The sequence below is a fragment of the Manis pentadactyla genome, chromosome 12 (assembly GCF_030020395.1).
Source record: "Manis pentadactyla isolate mManPen7 chromosome 12, mManPen7.hap1, whole genome shotgun sequence".
Lineage (NCBI taxonomy): Eukaryota > Metazoa > Chordata > Mammalia > Pholidota > Manidae > Manis > Manis pentadactyla.
Genome location: NC_080030.1, coordinates 81894553 through 81912747, shown reverse-complemented (window position 1 = coordinate 81912747; position 18195 = coordinate 81894553). Strand labels below are relative to the sequence as shown.

Genomic DNA, 18195 nt, shown 5'->3' with positions numbered 1-18195 from the left:
TGTCACTTTAGTGGGCAACTTTTACCATGAGTTTCATCTCTTATATTTTTGGATCTAAGCTTTGAGATAATTTATTAAATTTAGAAATCTCTTTCACCATGAAACCAATACATAGCTAATAGCTGTATCTAAATTATAAAAATCTATAAATTATAAACACTGATAAAATATATTTCTGATAATTTTATAGCTCATTCCAGTTGAGATGCTATTAGGCAATGCCTGGTAATCGAATTATTAAATAACCAAGTTGTGGAAAAAGTGAAGGTTCCTATGGAAAGGATTCTCACCTGGGCCCGGTCTGCTTGCTCACTACACACGTGTGGACAATACGTTTGTTACTGACTCTATATCAAAGAGCCCTGCCCAGTGCTCTGGGCTGCTGCACAGCTGCAGGGCTGCAGGGCTGCAGGAGAGCAGAGGCTGGAGGGGCAGCAGCGCCAAGGACAGAGGCTGAGACGGCTGCAGGGCAGAGAGGCCCAGAGGCAGAGACCGGCTTGCTGCGTGCAGACTCGCTCTGAGTGGATGGGATTCTAGTGATTGACCCGCCACTGTGAGAATAAAGTCGAGCATAAGCCCTTTCACCCCAAGAAGTTCCCACTCTCATTTTTTTCTATGTAACTCTTATGTGGCTGTGATTGAAGCTTTCAGCAAACCTGGAGAGAAACATGGACCTACTATGGTTTAGATTAGAGGGGAGGAAATAGGGTAATTAGGGCTGGACAGGTGCTGAGAAGGAATATGTGTGTTTTCCATTAAAGAATCTTCTATAGAGAAACTGAAAAGAGAAGGCTAGAATTAGAAGGGTTCCTGTACTACTATCAATAACTTGGAGGGAATCCAAAACTTTCAAACTTCACTCTTCCCATCATTCATGCTAAGCCTCTCAAAACAGAATGGCTGCTGAATAGCTATGTAGCTACAATGTCTACCTTATTCTGAGTAAGATTACCTCTGTGGTACAACGTGCCTGCAGATCTTGAATTAGAGCCCTTAGTAGGTGTGGTTGGGAAAGGGGAATATGTTTTCACCTTCTTGGCATTTAGTCACAGATTCAGGATTTTTGCAACACAGAATGGGACTTAATAGTAGAGATCAGATTTCTCAGGGTTGTTTTGGTAGATACCAGTTCTAGAATGCTACAGGCTCACAAGTAATAGATGTGATCTGGTATCTCTGCACACAAGCAGTGGTGTCACCAGCAAGCCATGTATCCTGATAAAGTTTCAGAAGGGAAGTCCTATGGATGCATATGCCTTATAACACTGTGAGGGGGATGCAGGTGGTAAGAGAGGACTGGTAATTTCTGGAGCTTAAATCTTCATACAAGCTTTCCTATTCAAGGTAGCCTAAATGTGCCTATCTTTTGTTCTCATCCTAGATGCTTTGTGCAATGGCTAAGGACTGGGATATGGTTGCTGAGGTTTTTAGTTGTAACTAATGATTTTGACAGTGCTTATGGATCATTAATCTAAATAGAACTGAACATCTTCCATGAACACAGCTCCACAACAGAATACAGAATTCTCATCACAATAGGATGCATGTCCTTGGAGTGATCATCCAGCTGATGTTCGCACCTTCTTGTGCTTCAGTCGTGTTTGTGCTCGGGATGGACGGCCCGCAACTCTCCCGTCAGAAAGACAAAGGGAGGGATGGTTGTGGCTATGAACTAATAGCCTTGCAGATAAAAAATACACAAAAGCCCACTCAAATAATGACCAAAATAGTTTATATTATAACTTAAAATAAAAAACTGTCACATAAGAAATAGCAAACTGTAACTAATGCTTTTTCTATCATCTTAGGAAAAGGACATTAAAAAATGCTGGACAATAAGACATTAATTGCATTCCTTATATTTAACTTCCACATTTCACTTGCTACCCATAATTTCACCAAAATCGATTTCACCTGTCCTTTACAAAGTATTTCAGTTATTATTCTAGAATTGCATTTATTGGCATGTGGCTATTGAGCAGTTGGAATGTGGCTAGTCCAAACTGAGATATGCTGTAAATGTTAAATACACCAGATGTGAGAGACTTGGAATGAATAAAAGAATGTAAAAATTCCATTTTTATATTGATATTTTAAAAAGATTACATAAATTACCAAAATTAACTTCATCTGTTTCTTTTTACCTTAAAAAGATAAATGTGGCTACCAGAAAAATTAAAAATTACATGTGGTTCCATTATACTTTTATTGGATAGCAACTGGGCCAGAACACTTGAAAACAAAAGTGGTCATATCTTTAACTTACTAGTATCTTTTATACTCATCATCCGCTTTTGGTATGGGATTGTAAAATAAAACAACAATCACACGAGTATGCATGCTTTTTTCTAATGAACGTATATTAGTTTTTAAGTAGAGAAAGTAAAAATGTTATGTTCTGTTTATAATCTTAGAGTTACAGACAAGGACTGCATTTAAGACACACAGCATAAAAGATTAAAACAATGAATAAATCAAATCCTCTTAGTGCTCGTAAAATACATTTTCACCTGATATCGAGTACAGACGGGAGGCAACTAGAGGCAGGAGTAGAGCTCCGAGGGAAAACACGAGAGCTCACCTGCTTCCTGTGCGGACGTCACAGGTCTTGTTAAGTCATCATGGAAGCTCTGCTACTCAGGGGACCGTCCATGTGACTGTGCATGCCACGTGCTCACATTCCTCCCCATTTCCAAGAGAAAGAGGAGCTGCTTTTCTGTCACGGAGAATTGGGAATAACATTTAGTCAATGATGGCTGCATATCTGCGCTTTCCTTTCCTTAGCATGTGTCAATAAACCTTACTGGTTCTAAGCATGGACATAAAGGGACCTGTCCATAAATGATTTAAAGTGTGACTGGTTTAATGATTTTCAGTAAGATACCATAGTGCTATTTTTTTCTTATTGGTTAAGGGCAATTTGTTTTGAAATGTTCCTTTTGTGTTAGTTGCTTGTTGTTTTCAAAACTTCCTTCGAAATTGGCACAATCCCATCCACCATCCATCCCCAAGTCTTCCTGTGAGGCCCTGCGAGTCTCTAGTGACACTTTGGTGTCCTCGGGGCGGCTGCCGAAGCAGCGGGGACCCCCGCCCCCTGCCGGTGCAGCTCTCGGAGGACGTCTAATACGGAGTCCAGCTCTGTGCGGAACTTGTCCAGCTCACGATTCTTCAACTGGGCAACTCTTTTCCACTTCTCGATTTCTTTGCTTTGTTCGGTTTCTACTACTTGCTGGGTTTGCTGTATCATCTGCAAATAGGAAGTCCCTTATTACCGTTAGAGTTCACAGTGGGGTTGTTATAGAAGATCCTCTGAAACTTGACTAAAGTAAAGACAATTTGACTACCACAGACATTTTAAATGACAAACTGCTGGGCTACATTCCAAAGGAAGGGGACAGGGACACCCCTGCCTCAGCCTGCAGGCTGGAGACACAAGGACTGCAAGGATGTTTGCTGAGTCCCTTGAAACAAAATAAGCACCAGCGTGTGCTTACATGCCCCCTACATGTAGCCCTTTCCTCATCCCGATAAGAGCCAGCCTAACAGGTCTGCAGTGGCCACTTCTGTGCAGCAACCACGTGAATGCCATCCACTGTTCCTTAGGTAACCCCTTAATGAAACTCATTTACTCACCAAGCTGGGCTAGTCTGAGTCACTTTTTGGCCTGTCAGTTCCCTCACAACTAAGGAGAAGGGGCTTCTTTTACATCTCCCCAGGAAATTCACAAAGCGGGCAAAGTACATTTAAGAGATTGCAAAGAGCTACAGTGGGACAGTGCCAACTATGGTAAACCAGTGACTGGTGTATCAGAGGAGGGCAGGGAGGAGAGGGCGCCTTATTAACAGGCTCCCCTGTGTCTGAAAAGGTTTGCAGGTGAAGAGGGTAAGAACTGGGAAATCTAGTATCCAATTCTGATACAGAGTTTTATAGTCTTTTTGAAAAAAGCATTTAAAGCATCAGAAAATTTTAATACCTTGGTATGAATCCAAACATCCCTAAAATGCTGTTCCTCCTAAAAATGGCACTTGAGATGCTGTCAAGATAGTTTTAACATACAACATATGCCATTAATGAACCACACATTATAGCACCAGAAATAATGGTAAAACCACATATGTAGCATCATCATGTGCCAGGCTTGGTTTTAAGCATTTTACATGTATCTAGTCATTTACTTTTGACAACATACTAGGAATAGATTTTATGTACTTATTCCCATTTAACAGGTAGGGAAATGGAGACACAGGTAAGTTTAAAGAAAATTTTTTTTGCCCAATGTTCACACACAACCCACAGGAAGCAGATTCAGGATTCACACCCAGGCAACCTGGAGAGTCCTTTGTCTTGACTACCACACTAGACCGCCTCGCTTATGCGGATCTGCTTTTTTCAACTGTGAAATGAGCACCCCCTCATTAAAATGAGGTTTAGTTTTTTCAGGAACCTCCACACTGCTTTCAATAGTGGCTATATAAATTTACCACCAACAGTGCACAAGCGTTACTTTTCCTCTACACTTTTGCTGATACTTACTATTTTTGTCTTTTTGATGATAGCTCTTCTAACAGGTGTGAGGTGGTGTCCCATTGTGGGTTTAATTTGCACTTTCCTAATGATTAGTAATGTTGAACTCCTCTTCATGTATCTGTTGGACATTTAGATATCTTCTTTGGAAAAATATTCAGGTCCTTTGCCCATTTAAAAATGATGTATATACATATATACATCATTTTTGGATATATACCTCTTTGGATATAGATTTATTCCCAAGTAGTACATTGTTTATGATGCTTCTATAAATGGTATTTTTTTTCAGATAATTTGTTACTATATAGAAACAGTATGATTTTTGTATATTGATTTGTATACCTTGCAATTTCACTGAATTTGTTGAGTAACCAAGTTTTTGGTGGAGTCTTTATGACTTCCAATATACAAAATCATGTCATGTGCAAATGGAGACAATTTTACATTTTCCTTTTCAATTCTGGTGCCTTTCACTTCTTTTTCTTGTCTGATTGCTCTGGCTAGGACGTCAAGTACTATGTTGAATAGGAGTGATTAGAATGAGCACCATTGTCGTATTTCTGATCTTAGAGGAAAAGCTTTCAAATTTTTACCACTGAGTATGATGTTAGTTGTGTCTTACTATATATGGCCTTTATTATGTCTAGGTACATTCTTTATATACCTAATCTGTTGAAAGTTTTATCATGAATGGACACTGAATTTTCTAACATGCTCTTTCTGCATTTATTGAGTAGACAAGACTTTTATCTGTCATTCTAGTAATTTTATGTTATCACATATACTTATTGGCATATGTTAAATCATTGTTACATCTCAGGAATGAATCACACTTGATCATGGTGTACAATCCTTTTAACATGCTGTTGAATTTCATTTGCTAATTTTTTTGAGAATTTTTACATCTATATTCATAAGGGATACTGGCCTCTGGTTTTCTTTTTTGGTAGGGTCCTTATCTGGCTTTATTATGAGGGAATGCTGACCTTGTAAAATCCGTTAGGTAATGTTCACTCCTCTTCTATTTTGGAAGAGTTTAGGAAGGGCTGATACTAATCTTTCTTTAAAAGTTTGTTAGAATTTACCAGTGAAGCCATTTGGTCTTGGATTTTTCTTTGTTGGGAATTTTCCATTACTGATTCAATCTCCTTACTAGTCTATTCAGATTTTCTATTTCTTCCTTGTTCATTATTAGAGAGTTTTATGTTTCTAGAACTTACCTCTGTCTTTTAGGCTGCCCAGCTTGTTGACATATAGTTTTCATTATAGTAGTCTCTTACGATCCTTTGTATTTCTGTAATATCAATTGTAATGTCTCCTTTTTCACTTGCATTTTGAGAGTTCCCCCTTTTCTCTTGGTTAGTCTAGCTAATGGCTTGTCAATTTTATTCAACTTTTCAAAGAACCAACTTAGTTTTGTTAATCTTTTCTATCGTTTTCCTGTCCTGTATTTAATCTTGGTTTCCTTCTTTTTGCTTTGTTAGTTTATAAGGTGTTAAGTTAGGTTGTTTGAGATCTTTCTTGTTTTTTGATGTGTGCATTTATCACTGTAACCTTCCTTCTCAGAACTACTTTTGTTGTGTTCTGTAAGTCTTGGTATGTTGTGTTTCCAATTTCATTTGTCTCAAAATACTCTTTAATTTCATTTTTAATTTCTTCTTTGATCCACTGCTTGTTCAGGAGAGTGTTGCTTAATTTCCATGTATTTGTGAGTTTTCCTCATTATTGATTTGTTTCATACCACTGTGGTCAAAGAAGGTACTTGGTATGATTTTCATTTTCCCAAATTTGATCAGACTTGTTTTGTGGCCTAACATACTATCTATCCTAGAAAATGTTCCATATGTGCTAGAGAATATGTATTCTGTTATTGGTGGAAATGTACTGTATATGTCTGTTAGGTCCATTTTTTTCTAGACTGTTGTTCAAATCCCACTATTGCTTTATTGATGCTCTGTCTAGATGATCTATTCATTGCTCAGAGTGGGGAAGTACCTACCATTGTATTGCTGTTCATTTATCCTTTTAGTTCAATTAGTGTTTGTTTTATATATTCAGGTACTCTGATCTGGGTGCATATTTACAATTATCTTATTGATGTACTGATTATCTTTATCATTACATACTTATCTTTTCTCTTCTTTTAGTTTAAAAATTTAATTTGCCTGATAGAACCATAGCTACTATTGCCTTTTTGATTACCATTTGCTTGAAATATCTTTTTCAAATTTTTCACTCTCTGTATGGTCTTTAAAGCTATAATGAGTCTTTCAGCTTTTCACCATTATGATGTTAGCTTTGGGGTTGTTGTATGTGGCCTTTATTGTACTGAAGTATATTCCCTCTGTACCCACTTTGAGTTTTTATTATGAGTGGATGTTAATTTTGTCAAATGCTTTTCTGCATCTATTGAAATGATAGTTTTATCTTTCCTTTTGTTAATGTGGTGTATCACATTGATTTACAGATATTGAACCATCCATGCATATCTGGAAGAAGTCCCACATGATTATGGTATGTGATCCCTTCAATGTATTGTTGAACTCAGTTTGCTAATATTAAAGATTTTTGAATCTATGTTCATCAGGAATGTTGGCCTATAATTTTCTTTTCTAATAGTGTGCTTGCCTGGTTATGGTATCAGGGTAATGCTGGCCTCATAGAATGAGTTTGGAATTTTTCCTTTCTCTTCAATTTTTCTGGAATAGCTTGAAAAGGATGGGCATTGACTCTCCTTTAAATGTTTGGTAGAATTCTGTGAAGCACTGTGTAGTCCTGTTTTTTTTTTCAATTTAAAAAATACTGCTGCAATTTCATTACTAGCAATCTGTTTGAATTTTCTATTTGTTCCTGGTTCAGTCTTGGGAGATTGCATATCTAGGAATTTATCCATTTCTTCTAGATTGTCCATTTTGTTGGAATATTATTTTTCATAGCAATCTCTTATAAATGCTTGCATTTCTATAGTGTCAGTCTTTTTTCATTTTATTTATTAGTGTCCCCCTTTTTTTTCCTGATGAGTCTAGTGAAAGGTTTTTCTACTTTATCTTTTCAAGGAGCAAGCTCTTAGTTTCATTGATTCTTTCTATTATTTTTTTAGTCTAATTCATTCATTTCTGTTTCAATCTGTTATTTCCTTCCTTCTGCTAACTGGCCTTGCTTGTTCTTTTTCTAGTTCCTTTTGGTGCAGGGACAGATTGAGATTTTTCTTGTTTCTTGAAGTAGGTCTGTATTACTATAAACTTCCCTCGTAGAACTGCTTTTGCTGCACCCCATTTACAAGTTAACTATTTTTAATATTGTGTACCCATAACAAATTGATGTAGTTAAGGCTATTTTAATATGCTTATTTTTTAACTTTTAACTGAGAGTACTAAGTGAATTATGCATTACCACTATAACAGTAGAGAATCTGTCTTTGACAATGTTTACTATTACTATTCATTTTGACACCCACATTTATGATTTTACTGTTAAATAGCATCTTTTCATTTTCACTTGTTGACAATTATAATGCTTCTTGGTACAGCACTTATTAAGTTCAATCCTTTTGTGCTCCTCTGGGCCTCATGAATCTGGATATCCATGTTTTTCCCATTTTGGAAGTTTCATTATTACCTTAAATACGCTTTCTGCTCTTGTCCTTTTCCCCGTCTGGGATTTCTATAATGGGGATAGTTTGTTCTGATGGTGCCCCCAGAAGTTTTGTAACATTTCCTCACTTTTTCACTCTTGGCCTTTTTAGTTCCTCTGACTGGTAATTTCAAATGACCTTTTTTTTGTTAGGTCAGATCTTCTGCTGAAGCTGTCCTTTGAATTCCTATTTTGTCATTGTATTCTTCAGCTCTAGGATTTTTTTTTTTTTTGGTTTGCAGTTTTTTGTTGAACTTGTTTTTGCTCATGCGTTATTTTTCTAATTTTGTTTAGGAAGTTGTCTTTCTGAGTGTTCTTATAGTGCACTAAACTTCAGTAAAAGGATTATTCTGAATTGTCAGAACAGTCCACAGATCTCCATTTTGTTATGAATAGTTATAAGATCTTTATTTACTTCCCTTGATGGTGTCATGTTTACCAGATTTTTCATGACCCTTGAGTTGATATTTGTGCATTTAACTGGTCTCCTCTTCTGGACTTTACAAGTTTGCTTCCACAGACAGTCCTTTCTAGTCAGTTCAGCTCAGGGTTTTGGACAGGGCATGGCTGGTGGCATTCCTGGGCAGGTGGGGCTGTCTACTGGGGTCTCTTTTTTGGATGAGGCCGCTGCCTGAGCACCGAGGAGAGGGGGATGCTGGCAGCTGGGAACAGCTGGGTAGGACTGGTAGCTTGGTTTGCTGCCCAAGCACTGCTATAGGATGTGCTCTACAGGTATCTGGATTCTCATCAGGCTTTCTAGTTGGGTACCACTGGTCACTATAGTCAACTTTACATGGGGCTAGGAATTAGTTTCCTTTCCCAGGAGGGGCAACAGAATGTGCCCCAAGGTAGGCACTTATCTTTGTTTGGGGACCCAAATCAAGTAGAACTGTGGACAAAAATCCCTGGATAGATGGTGTTACTAAGTAAATTGGGTTACTCTCCAGACAGGCAGACCTGTTGGCTGGGCTTTCGGCACAAATGCCATTGTAAACAGAGCTGTAGGATGGACTATGTGGCTTCTTGCTTGAATGGGGCAGGAGGCTGTATTCAGCAATAGACGGGATGATTAATTAGCTTCCCCGTCCAAGCACAGTGGCTGAACAGGCTCCAAGGCTGGCGAGTGCTGTTGTTTGGGTCCTGAATGAGGCAGACTGCTCGCTGACCCCCCTTACCAGACAGAGCCACCATCTTGGTTCTGCAGATGGATGCAGCACTGGTTCTCTCTCTACTTTGATACAGCTTTGAGGAGGGCCTCAGTCTACCAAGACCTGAGTGGTGCTTGCATTAACCCCTGTGCCCCTTTTTGATCACAATTTGATGTCCTGTGGTCAAGCTTCACAGATTCTTCCTGAAATCCCTATAATTTGAGAAATGAGTGGGCCTCCTGGGAAGCAACCCATAATGGTGGGTGAGCGCAGTGTTAACCCTGGGCTCTCTTTTTTCCCACTGGAGAAACTGTAGGTTTCTGGGAGTCCCCTGTTGCAGTACTGTGCTAGCCTGGGTGAGGAGGATGCCTTCAGCATGTGGGCACTCCTCTTACCCTTCTAATGCCATCCTTCTTGGTCTCTCAAGTGGGTGCTGCAGTCGTACCTCTGTGTCCGGGATTGTCACAGGTGTGTCTTCTCCATGATACATGCTAGTTGGTCTTCTTGTGAGGGAGACTGAAGTCAGGAATGATCTATGAGAACATCTTGATGACATCCTAATTTAGCGTTTTACCATGTTGTATATGAAACACATCTATTACCTTCTCTATAAATGCCCTACAAGGATGTCCTACAAGTCCTACTACGTTTTTGCTTAAGCAAAGAAAAGCCAATTTTGTAGACCATATTGAAATTATATATTTAAGATAAACACGTATTTGTTGAAAAATCCTGTATATATTTTATAATTGTACTGTATACTATATAACTTACTTGTGTACATATTAGTTGTATTTATAACAAGACTATCAAACAATTATTGGTGATACAGCTATAATAAAGTATGTGCTTATAACAAGTAACAAAGATAATGTTAAACAAATTTATCAACTTATAACCATTTTCTAGAACAGGAATTACAAAGTCCTATACACATATAGGTGTGTCTGTTGAAATGGTGATGCACTATGATGCCTTAGTTCTACTAAGGCTGATGTTTTCTTGGTATTCCATGTTTTTAAGAGAAGTCCACAAATAAAAGTTTAAGAGTAAGAATGAGAAATCAGTTACATTAACTTCTTTGTTCTCCATTTTATATTTCAAAGTTCCTATAATGATGAAAAGCTAGAACTAGGGTTTCTCTGTGGACGTCAGGTCAACCATAAAGCTTTGCATGTATATGATATTTTTTATTTTCAAAGATTATATAAATTTATACTGTTATAGATGGAACATTTTTGTGTGCCCCCACTCCCATTCATCTATTGAAGCTGCAACCCACAGTGTGGCCACACTTAGGGTAAGGAACTAATTAAAGTTAACTGAAGCAATAAGGGTGGGGCCCTGATCAGAGTGCAATAGTGTCCTTGTAAGAAAATGCATCAGAGAACTCTTTCTTTATTCCCCTCCCCCAGCCTGCAGTCCACACACATAGGCAGGGCCACCTGCAAATCAAAGAGGAGAGTTCTCACCGGAAACTGAATCAGCTGTAACCTTGATCTAGGACTTATGGCCTCAGAACTGTGAGAAATGCTATTTCTATTGTTTAAGCCACCCAGTTTATGATACTTTGTTGTGGCAGCCCAAGCAGATTAATACACTGTTTATGTGAAGCTAATAACAGCACCAAGGCTAGCACCTAAAAATAAATCATGTCCTTAGTTCTGCTATTTTTAATTTCTATTAATTAAATTGTTTGTAAGTAAGTGCAGTAATCATACTACTAGTGGTAGGCACATATTATTTTAAATGATCACATTTTAATATAAATATATTTCTTACAAATATTTATTGAAATCACTTGAATATGGAACATGTTTTCCAAACAAAGCCCTGTTCCCAGGGTTTAAATGCCAAACTTTTTAAGTACCAATCAATAATTAAGAAAGAACATGATATAAGTTGCTTCTCTATTTTCCCAGATAAAAGGCATACCAATATTTAGGTATTTGAAATTTGAAGTCTTATTTTGTCTCAAAAGTTATACATTAATTTTTTTTATAAACTCAGCACCCAGTGAAAACAATAAGAAGTTTTGCTAGGGATGACAATACTATAGCAAGCTAGAGATACTTAAAAGTGGCGAATTTCATAATACGTAAATGTGATTTACTACTTTACCTGTTGAAGTTCCTGCTCTCTTTGTTCATGTCTTATTTCCATCTGTTTAATTTTCTTTTCTAAGCCCATGAGATGTTTCATCTCTGGTGTATGGTTTTCTTTGGCTTCTCTCAATTCCTCTAAGAGTTTTGCTATCTAAAATTGACGTAAGAAGTAAATGAAAAACTATGATAAGGAAGTAATTTTTTAACAGGTAGTCTTAAGGGGTAAAAATGTTCATCACCTCTTCTCTGCATAAACTTCTCTAGATAAGAGGTTTATTGTTACAAAGGTATCTTGAGTAGTTAGAATAATTAATAGCTTTCATTCCATATATCAAGGAAGTAGAGGTTCATCCTAGCCCTGAAATGACCTCATATTCCAAAAAGTTTCCAGATGACTGGACTGCCTTCTCCCTGCCACATATACCAGGCTAGTTATGGCACTCAAAATGAAGTTGGGCATTTTTTTTGGTGTATTCAGCTTTGCCATAAAGTGTTTAATAGGCGATTACTTTTGGGATTAAATAACGCATTGAAACCACCCAACACACAGAAAGAATTTAAAAACTATGGATCCTTCTTTAGTCCACTCCCTATAATTCTATTTGCAATTCTCTTCTAGATCTTATTGCTATAATTTATAATAATTCACTCCACAAATAAATGTATGCGTATAAAGTAGAGATAATGAAGTACTGAACTCTTTCTTTGCTGGCTGCTGTTTAGGTCGTGAGGATGCAGAGACTAAAGACAGTCCCTGTCCTCATGGAGGGTTGGTCTAGTGCAGTACCTCCTTTTTCATACCATGGCTCACAGAGAAAATGGTAATATTTTTGGGGCACCAGGAGTAAAATGGAAAAGATGTGAGGAATCTCTAAATTGGGTTTAGTGAAACAATTAATTGCATTTTCTTTATGCTATATAATTATGATAATTTTGTAATTGTTAACATCAAAAGGCAAAGTAAAAAACAAGCAAATGAAAATGGTTAAAATGAACAAATTCAATGTTTTACCTAATAGCAATAATAGTAAAAAACAAAACAAAAAACACCACATACTTCTCCTAAGTAAGTTAAAAAAATGTGAAAATACAAGCAAATTAAATCAGAGTCAAGTCTAAATACTTTAAATGTGGAACATCCCCTGATGGCATCATCAGTGAAAAAAGAAACATGCAGATGTGAATTGGGATGGTTTGCAGAAGGGCCAGGGAGAGGCCTTACAGAACATGCTGTGGTGATGGGTGCCGGGTGTAAAAATCTTATATGCTAAAACAATGATTATTAAAAATTGTAACAAAACAAAACAAAACAAAACAAAAGGATTATTGAACTAAGGAAGTTGTCAGAAGCATTGTTATAAACATACTGGTCAAATATCAACTTTTCTGTCAACTTTACAAAGATTAAAAAATGATTCTGAGTTTGTCACAAGAACACTTCCAGCTATTACTATCTCGTGATCCATAGGTAACCCACTCCTGGGACACCAGACGGGAAGTTCTAGTCCAGTGAGAGCAGTCGGATGGATATGAATTCTCATCGGGTGAGCTACTGTGGAGAGATGGGGATGCGGGAGGGACACAGAACCTAGAGTGGAGGCCTGTTCACTGGACGCAGCTATGTTTAAACTGATGCTTAAATGACAAGTAGTACTAAGTCATGACATTATCATGTGCTTGGCACTATGCTAAGTACTTTATACATGTTGTCTCAGTTACTTTTATTTATCAAACCTTACATTTATTGTCTGATTCCCCAAGTAAAGCATAAGCTCCATGACAACAGGAATTTGTCTACTTTGTTCTCAGTATTCCCACCACCTGTAGCTATGCATGGCAGAGAGTGTTTAACAATTATTCATGAATTAATTAATGAATTCACCTTTCACTGATTATTCATTTGTAAATTACATAAATTTAGAAACTTGGTTCTAGACAAAGAGAAAACGTCCCTTCATTTGTACTCATTTGAAAGTAGCTCTTAAGAGTATAAGGTGGAATATTTTTAAGAAAATCCTTGTAGTTCAGTGAATTTATTAGTTTCTGGAGGTAAATGGGCACACAGACAAAAAATGCATGATCAAGAATGCTTCCTGCTACTTGATACTACAGAAAAACTTATATGGTACCAAATGGCAACAGCCTGAATGTCCAACGGGAAGGCACTGGTAAACTGTAATTGGGAGCCTGGGAGCTAGAATCAGAGGCCCTAGATTCTAATGCTGGCACTTCTACGTATTGATTGGTAAACCTCAGACAAGTTATGTCATTTTTTGTAGTATCAATGTCTTCATCTATAAAAGGAGAATAACAACAATACTTTTGGGTTATGCTGAGAAGCACAGAGCACTTCACACAGTGCCTAGTACATACTGAACAAATGTTTATTATTACTATTTGACTATTATACAAATGTATAGCAAAAGTGGTAATAAAGATATATTAGATATGAAGATGGGATGGGTGATGTCACGATGGTGACATAGGTTATTCCTGCTCCCCTTCACAAGAACAGCTAACAGCTATTCATGAACAAGACACCACTACCAAGAGAATCCTGGAACACGAGGCTGGGGCTGAAGCACTCCTGCACCAGCCCGACCAAGACAGGCCATATTAGAAAAGTAGGAGCAGCAGCTGCATGCTGCCCACACCGCCCCTCCGCCAGGCTGGTGCACACCTCACCGACAGAGATCTCCCGAGCCTGTGGCTCCTCCAGGTGGAAAGGAGAGCCCAGGATGGAGATCCAGCTCCGCAGCATGTGTGTTACTTCCTGGAAGCCCCAACTCTGGTCTTGCCCCATGGAGATTATGGGGAACTCCGTGAGGACTGACTACTGGGAATCTGACTGTGATGGAGAAGTAGGGAGGGGCTGGTGACAACCCTGGCACTGGGGTCATGGCAGACTGAGTTCCATGGTAGACCTGCAGCACCCGGACAGCGATCCCAACTGGCAGTTTTGCTCATGTGTAGAACCAAGTCAGTGGTGCCGTCTGACAAGGTAGTGGGGTGAGGGTGTAGGTCTCCTGATCTGGGTCCTTGAATGAAGAGATTTGCCAGCCCTGGCGCCTGGTCTGTACCCTCCCAGGCATGTGAGCTAAGTCATGGTCTGGACCACTTCTAAGTGACGGTCGCAGCCCCACCCGACCAGGAAGTTGATGGAGCATCTGGAAAGCTGGGTAGCCCAACGACACTAGAGCGGAGTGTGGAAGTCAGAGCTGACAGTCTGCAGAGCAAAGCCAGTGACCTGTCTGGCCAGGGTACTTAGGCTGCTTGGCTGGGACAGGACCACAGACAAAGAACCTCACTGGTATTGGAGCTGGGTCTCCCACCGCCTGAACCAGGAAGGAGACTGACTGAAGGCCCTGCCCACTGCTGCGTACAGCTCTCAGCCTGCCGGACCGCGGGGTCCAACCGGAACACACGGGAAGCTGTGCAAACCTGCAACAGCCCTGCTTACAAAGGCACCTGAAGAGAGCACAGACTCTCACTCACTCTGTCTGGCCAGAGAATTCACGGCACAGGTCTTGCCTGGTTTGGGTCTCCAAACACCGAGCTGAGCAGGCCTTGATGGGGCCCATAACCCCACCTACTGCTGAATATAACCTCAGTCATGAGAGGCTAGTGAGCCTGACCGGAGAACTCAGGCAACCAGCGTTTTCTACCAGTGGACAAAATCCAACCAAGAATTTCACACTAGGCCATCCTCCTCCTGCCTCACTTTGGCAGGGAACCGAGGCAGAAATCTCACCCAGCTGTGCTCAGCCGGCACCCCACTCACCCAGCCTGAGAGCCGGGGCAGTGGCCTCACCCAAAAACAGGCCCCCAGGGCACGCTCCTCCTGCCCAGGAATGTTACCAGCAGACACACCCAGAAGCCCAAACTGAGCCGACTGGGAAGAACTGTCTCTGCCAAGTCAGACCTGTAACGTATTAAAGAGAAGACTGGTTTCTCAAATATGCAGATAACAAAAAAGGAATCAAGGACCATGAAAATCTGGAAACCGCCATCAAGATAAGTAATAAAGCTCCAGGAATTAACCATAAAGAAACGGACATCTATGAACTATCAAGGAACTCTTAAATTTAGAGAAGAACAAGAACATAGAGACAACTAAACAAAATTAGGAAAACAATACATGAACAAAATGACAAGTTTTACAAAGAAATCAAAACCATCAAAAACTCCAAAACAAGTTGAAATTCTCGAGCTGAAAATACAATGACTGGTCTAAAGAATCCAAGAGAGCCTGAACAGCAGACTCAACCATGTAGAAGACAAGAGCCCACAATCCAGAATACAGGCAATTTAAAATTGTCAGAGGAGCAAAAAGGAAAATAAAAATGGATGAAGAAAGCCTATGGGGCTGAATGGACACAAATAAAAGAAATGATATCCACGTTATGGTAATTCCAGAGGAAGAGAAAGAGTCAGAAAGTATACCTAAAGCAATAATGGCTGAAATGTCCCAAATCTGGGGAGAGAAGTGGATATCCAGATCTGTGAAGCCCAACAGACCCCAAGGAGGTTGAACCTGAACAGGGCTACACTGAGACACACCGTAATTGTCAAAAGTCAAAGACAAAGAATTTTGAAAGCAGCAAGAGAAGAGGAAAAAGTTACATACAAGGGAACTACCATAAGACTATCTGTGGATTTCTTAAATGAAATGTTTCAGGGCAGAGAATGAGGTGACAGATTCAAAATATTGAAAGAAACTGTGAATGAAGAATTCTACACATAGGAAAGTTGTTCCTCAGAACTATAGGTTCTGAACAGACAAAAGCTGCAAGAGCTCATCACCACCACACCTGCCTTACAAAGAGGGGATTCTTTGAGGGGAAGTAAAAGAATGGTAACTAATGCTGCAAAAACTTAAGAAGGTAGCGTGAAACTCATTGGTAATGGTATATATAGAGTAAGTTAGATTTTGTAATATGGTGATGGTGGGGCATAATTCATTTATAACTCTAATTTAAGAGTTAAACAACTGTGGCAATAATAACCATAGTTATAATAATCTGCTATTAAATGGTATAAAAGATAAAAACTGTAACATCAATGACCTAAACTGGGAGAGGGAGAAGTACAAATGTAATGTTTAGGAATTCTATTGAAGTTAAGTTGTTACCAGCTTAAAAGAGGGTGTTATAATTTAAGATTACATTACATATATTTTATGTAAGCCTCATGGTAACCACATGGGAAAAACCTTAGTATTTACACAGATGACTATAAAGAAGTAAAAGCATACTGATACCAAAATCAAAACACACCAAAAAATGGAAGGATATGAAACAAGAAATAATGGATTTATAAAACAGAAAATAATGAACAAAATAGCAATGGCAAATTGTTACCTATCAGTAATTACTTTAAATATAAAAGGATTAAGTTCTCCAGTCAAAAAAAACCTCCCCAAATGGCAGGATAGATTTAAAAAAAACAAGGAAAAAACACGATCCAATGATAGACTGAGAGTGAAGGGATGGAAAAAGATATTCAAACAAATGGTATACAAAACAAAGCAGGTATAGCCATACTTACATAAAACAGACTTTAAACTAAAAATGGTAAAAAGAGACAAAGAAGGTCATTATATAATGGTAAAGGGGTAAATCTTTCAAGAAGATACACCAATCGTATCCATTATTTATGCATCCAACTTTGGAGCACCCACGTATATAAAGCAAAAACTATCAATGCTAGAAAGAAAAATAAACAGCAGTACAATAATAGTTGTGAACTTTAATACCTCACTCTTAACAATGGATAATCCACCCAGAAACAGAATAAGGAAACAGGGGATTTAAACATCATCATAAGCGAAATGAACATAACAGTCATAGACAGAATATTTAATTCAGCAACAGCAGAAGACACATTCTTCTCAATCACACATAACATTTTTGAGAACAGAAAATATGTTAGGCCACAAAACAAGTTTTAGAAAATTCAAGAAGACTGAAATCATATCAAGTATCTTCTCTGACAATAATGGTATGAAACAAGAAATCAATGAGGAGAAACTCACAAACATATTAACATTTCATAATACAATTAGTTGGTTTGCTTGTGCTAATTTAATAAATCCCTTAGTAATAAAAAATGGTGTATATGCTTCAAAGAATAGAAAGCACAGCTTATCTGGTTTTTTGGACTTTCTAGAAACAAAAAGATCTTAGACTCATAAAAATGGTGTATTTGCAGGGAGATCTATTTCCTGTGGTGATACTGTCCTGGGTAATCCAGCATCACTGCCATGATTGCTTTACCTATTTCTTTACCAAATTAAATAGTGTAGTACTTAATGTAGAAATGGCCTTAACCATTCAATTCCCCACTGCCCAGAAAATCTCAAAAAAACCCCCACAAATATATAAGTTAATCAGTTAAATATTTGAGCTTCATCTGGAGAAAGCATTATTTCCATAAAGAAGTTATAAATATGTTCTTGACAGGTGACAGGTATTTTCAGGTTATATCTATTTCTGCATTTAAGTTGAACATTTATACAGAAAGATGAATATGATTGAAACAGTTAAGAAATGTTATGTTGGCTCAGTATTTTGTTTATTTCTTACCTCTTTCTGTAGAATTTCTTCTCGAACTTGAGAAACTACAAGAGACTCCTGTTTACCCTGCAGCTCATTAACCTGATTTTGGAAATGCTTTATAAGTACCTAGGAAATTATGTTAGAAGTACAATGTAAATAAGTTTTTCCTTGAACATTATTTGAGAAACAAAGAAAGCCAACTTTTTTTGTATTAAAATATTAAAA

The 18195-nt window shown here is 38.3% G+C and overlaps 1 pseudogene; it reads right to left on the bottom strand.

Annotated features, from left to right (window-relative positions):
- Nucleotides 1–1721: 1721 nt before the first annotated feature.
- The window catches only part of LOC130679806 (centrosomal protein of 162 kDa-like), an 83588-nt pseudogene continuing 67114 nt past the window's right edge, over nucleotides 1722–18195 (bottom strand).